General features: G+C 34.7%; 1 protein-coding gene across 1 annotated transcript in view; it reads right to left on the bottom strand.

Moving 5' to 3' along the window:
- Positions 1 to 5,693, bottom strand: part of LOC113234423 — a gene marked incomplete at its 3' end in the record, with an annotated part of 144,456 nt that overhangs the window by 108,079 nt on the left and 30,684 nt on the right. The window lies entirely within an intron of this gene.

Genomic DNA, 5,693 nt, shown 5'->3' with positions numbered 1-5,693 from the left:
ACTGACAGCGCGATACTGCGATGACATTACAATTTAAATTTCGAATAGGTTGACTTGGGACATTTTTTTCGTGGTTTTTGTATTAGACCCGTCGTCCATTTATTTGTAAGTCAATGTGTAAAAGGCTTATTTTCATTTTTCTTACTAACTCAGTGAACGCTGTTGGATAACGATATCGTGTCCGAATCGATACGATAATAAAATAAAAATCGAAAGTTTAACTCAAAAGTTCTGAATCGCCAAAAAGCGCCCTTCGATTAGAGAACGATATCCAATGGAACGATTCGTTTAAAATATCGAAGAGTTTTGAATCGGGGTCTAGTTTCGAATCCGAGAAATGACGGGCCGAAATGTCACAAGGATCATTTTGCCTCTAGGTGTACAAGCGATACTCGTATTTTCTTGGATTGGAATCGGACTTCGTGCACAAGAGATATCCGAAGTGGGGCCGAGTTTTCTAGATTTCTATTGTCTGATCTAATCCGAATCCGATTCCGAATTCGGTTTATTCAGACTGTTTTTTATTACTCGGCCTATTACCAAATACCTAAAAAAAAGAAGGCGAAATAAGAAAAACACAGTACATTGTCATTTAACTAATATTAGTTAAGGAAAACATTTATTTTATAATTAATATAATCTCAGTACAGAGTACTAAAAAAACAGACCTCAAAAGTACGTGGAATTACGTCTATTTGCTAAGTTTTATTGAAATATCCTTAAATTCGCAACTATACAGGACTTGACACTGAAGATAATAAAACTCGGTTCTCACTACTCAAAGTATATTGAGAGAGAAAAACGCCTTGAATTGGAGAATAGCAAAACCAACCATTAATATAATTGCCCCTTAAGTAAAATTTAGGCGCTATTTATAAAAATGAATGTTCATGCGTGACCAGCCACCCTCAGAGGTGGATGATTGTCTTCAAAATGAAATGGGACCACTATGGAGGTACCCTCTTTCCAACAAAAAAATAATCATGAAAATCGGTTCGCAAATACCGGAATTATCGCGTAACATACATACAAAAATAACATAGTCGAATTGAGAACTTCCTCCCTTTTTTCAAGTCGGTTAAAAATGTTGACAAAATGAAAAAACATTTTCTATAAAATTATAAAAAATGTATTATAAAATAGTGAAAATTATAATAAATTTTTTAATATTATAAAAAAAAATATTAAAAAAGCTATTAAATGAGTTTTTTAATTGTCAGTCTGACCTCCCAAGACTAACAACGGCGTGGCATTTTTTTTTATAATATCAAGTGACGGGACGAACAAGTCGTGCGCCTGATGGTAAGCTACACGCCTTTCCATAACAGTTGCAGTGCCACTCAGATCACTTGGTTTTTTTTTTATTAGAAAAACCTGTGCGCTTACACCCATTTAAGGTTTTCCCCACGTTTTACCTCCTAATTTCCAAATGCTTTAGTTTTTGTTCCATTTTTTTAATTTCGAACCATAATTTAATACAGTTTAAAGTCGGATTTACATTTGTCTGACGTGTCGTGTTGTGATGCGTCTGAACGGTATCGGTTTCATACTAATAACGCACACACTCAACATAACCCCGCACTAGGGAAACCCTGTGTCGCGGATGCCACACAAAGTACACCCATACTCACGAGAGAAAGAACCAAACAAATTTTTTACACGGCTTGTTAGTTAGTACACAATATGGTTAGATTTAGTTTAGTTTATCAACATTCCAAATTTCATATAAATACAATTACATGTCATTTTATCCCACTCTTCGAAAAGTGAGCGTCATTTTGCAAAATCTACCTGTCCTTATCACACGCTAGGTGGGATCGGCACAACATGTATTTTTCTTCCATTCTCCCCTATCAGCAGTCATTTTATACTCACACCTTACTTATCTATGTCATCTTTTACACAATTCTTCCATCTTTTCTTTGGCCTTCCTTTCCCCTTATAACCCCCCACATTCTGTCATTCATGTGGTGTATTAGTGTGTCGCCATCCGACGTTACGGCTTGTGCTGTGTGTATGATACCGATACTGTTCTGACGCGTCACGACACGATACGTCAGACAAATGTTAACTTACATTTACAAATCCAGTGACCAGTACTTTTTCCAAAAAAATAAATTAAACAATTTAATATAATTGGCTTGTTCCCTATACTTTGTCGAGTAGTGTATTATAATGATAATAGTACAGTTCTGTAATACATATATATAAGTAGTTATATTCTTACTAAGATTGTCAAAATATACGTAAATATCAAACCGTGGCAAGTTATTGTCTCTTTGCAATATCTGGCAAGGCAGAGCAAAGGCCAAGCCAACAATTAACATTGTAATTATTGCCTTATTTAATAATAAGTGGTTGTTTTAAAAAAAAGAAATAACCTTTTTATATAAAAATACCGACCTCAAAAGTACGTGGAATTACATTTATTTGCCAAATTTTATTGAAATCGGTTACCGGAAAGTGCGCGAAACCGGATTCATCCCCTAGTTTGTTGTGTGTAATCGCGTAACATACACGAAAAAAAAGAAATTCAGTCGAATTGAGGACCTCCTCCTTTTTTAAAGTCGGTTAAAAAGCAAATGTTGACGACCTTTCAGTAGCAGTAGAGCTCCTTGTGAAAGGATACGTCCAGGAGGTACTACCACCTCGCCTATCTGCCGCCAAGCAGTAATGTTAGCATTACTGCATTCCGGTTTTTGAAAGGTTAAGGGTGCTGGTGAAATTACAGGCACGTGGGACTTGACAAGTTATGTCTCAGGGCGACGGGCGTAGTGGCAGTGCCCCTTAGATCTTTGCGATTTAAAGCTCTGAGTGACACTACAATATATTATTATGGGCATAAAATTTATTTCACCCAACTACATTTTTCTTAATAAATTTTTATTTAACACAAATTGAATTGATTTAGCTTATTTTTAAATTAATTTTTTTTTTCAGAAGAGCACTTAAACTTCAGTTATTTTTGATATTAAGAGTCTATACAACCTCAAATGGCTTCGGTTGATTGCGCATAACAGTGAAGGTGTTGAATAAATCGCTTTGGAAAAAATATATAGTAAAATTGTGGATATACACCTGATTACTATACGATGTAAAAACACGGTTTCTAAATTTTCACGATATAAAAAAAAACACATATTTTACAAGAAAATAGCTGTATTCAATAAGTACTTTACAGATTTTATTATATCATTTGAACTAAATAGAATATGTCTAGTATACGTCATACATTTTTCAAATGGCCTTAATTTCGTTTGTAAAATAAATTCTGAAATAAAGCCAGTGACCCTGCCGCTCGAAATTTGAATTCGAGATGTAGTGTTGACTCTTAAAAAAACATGCGTCACTTTTTTAAGAGGGAGCAGAGGAATAATTACTAATCTTCGATTTGATTTTAGAGGGGTATATCCACTTTAAAGTTAAAAATAAAATATTGTATGAGTACTTACACGATATATTCAAGTGTAGACATTAATCAGAAACATAAAACAATAAAGTTTCCTCGATAGATAAAAATCACGAAATGACCTCTAATTTTCACATTTTTTCGATTTATCCTCGAAATGCTACAGGTTATTAGGACAAAAATTAGATAATTAATTATATTTATGCATGATCGACAACTGTTACTACGGATTTTTTTTTTAATCCCTTTAGTTTTAGAGTCATTCCGCTAAAACGAATTTGGTACTTTTAATGCGCAAAATTCAACATCTCATGTCGCATGTTACGCAAACTTTAGGCATATATTTGTTTCACAAATTTGGGCAGAGCCAACGTCAAAACTTTTTTGGCATGAGAGCTCTTAAGCGTAAATGTGGGCAAAAATCACACGAGTTCTTATCTAAAATTATAGTATCAAATTCAATTTACGAATGTTCAAACTTGGCGCTCATTTTTATATTTAAAATAATCGCTCCGTCCAACACTTGTCCATTATTGTTCTAGAACAATAAAGACCGAGAGACGTACAAATTTAAATTAACCGTGAACGTGGACCATTTGTCTAAATTTGTTTAATTGTAATTATTACTTGGAATTAACAAGGTTCAATTTCTAGAAACAAAACTAAAAACAATTTGAAAGTTTACATAATATACTTCCACTAGTTGATTTGTAAAATACTAATATCCTCCCTGGACTGTATTCAGTCAGTAACAGTAGAAATAGTTGTGCAAGAGTTTGTCCAGGGAAGTACTGCCAACTTACCTATTTCTGCCGCCAAGCGGTAATGTGAACATTCCGGTTTTGAAGGGTAAGGGTGCTGGTGAAATTACAGCCACATGGGACTTGTCAACTTATGTCAAAGTCAAATAATAATTTATTCCGTAGGTAAAACTTTTACACTTGAAAACATTGACTTACAATTATATGGACGTCGGGTCCGCGCTAAAAAGTGTCCGCACTTGTAAGGCGCTAAAATGGTATACAGAGCGCCAAACTCCGCTTTAGTCTTCATTTGTTCTACTGACAGCGCGATACTGCGATGACATTACAATTTAAATTTCGAATAGGTTGACTTGGGACATTTTTTTCGTGGTTTTTGTATTAGACCCGTCGTCCATTTATTTGTAAGTCAATGCTTGAAAACGTCATTTTTTAAGCTAATGCTCGTTCGCTACGCTGACCTCCCTGAGAAGAGCAAGCAAGAAACTCTAGGGATTGCTCTTTTTAAATAAACTTAAATGCTATAGAATACATTTTGAATCATATTTGTGTGAAATCTAGACTCACGTTGTTTTTCCACACATCTTTATCTAACAAGTAGTCTACAATTTTCTTATATAACTTTCCAATTAAAATACTTTTCATGTAAGATTTAAACTAAGGAAATGATAAACTTAACATATTTTCCGGAATCTTATTGTAAAAACGTATACAGTTCCCCATAAATGAGTCGTACATGCCTCAGGATGATGGGCGCAGAAGGAGGTACCTCAGATCTTTGCGATTTAAAGCTCTGAGTGGCACTGCAGCTGTTATGGACAGACGTGCCGTTTACCCCGCCTCTCGACACAAGAAAAATGAACCGTATTGTGACGGGAAAAATTTTAATTCAAGTTGAGGTGGTGTCGACTCGTAAACAAAAAGCACCAAATACATAGAGACCTAAACCCTCATTATATCTATACTGTCAACTCTGCAGGCCAAATTTTTAATGCTCTATTCGTGATCGGGCATTTGAGACAAAATTCCGTATGGCAAGTCATATTAGCGCACACGCTAAAAACTAGTCGTTGTTATCGAAATCGATAAGTAGGTAAGTACGATAAGTACTATGCCTATGGATTCTGGTTAATATTAACAAATAATAATTGTTGTCATATTTATTAAAACAAAAATCGACCACTTCGAAAAAAATCCTTTAATCCGGCCTGATTCGAACCGACGTCTTCTAGCAAACCATGCCAGACGCTATGCCAACTAAGCCACTGAACGAACCAGTGGACCTCACGAATTTTTCTATGTGCTTGTTTTTGTCGGATCTTTGTATTTGGTTTTCAACGACTTTTTAGCCGAAGCGCCATCTATGAGAAATCTATGAAAGAATGTCGTGACCCAGTTACCTTTACAAACAAACATCCTGACATTCAATAAATATTTAATAATTATTGTTATCAAAAAAGTAACTAAACTCTAGTAATGTTTTCTGCAAATAAATTGAACTTATTCATATTTGTCTACAGGAC

Source organism: Hyposmocoma kahamanoa, unplaced genomic scaffold (assembly GCF_003589595.1).
Source record: "Hyposmocoma kahamanoa isolate Upper Pololo Valley unplaced genomic scaffold, ASM358959v1 84, whole genome shotgun sequence".
NCBI lineage: Eukaryota > Metazoa > Arthropoda > Insecta > Lepidoptera > Cosmopterigidae > Hyposmocoma > Hyposmocoma kahamanoa.
This window is presented reverse-complemented; position numbering and strand designations above follow the sequence as displayed.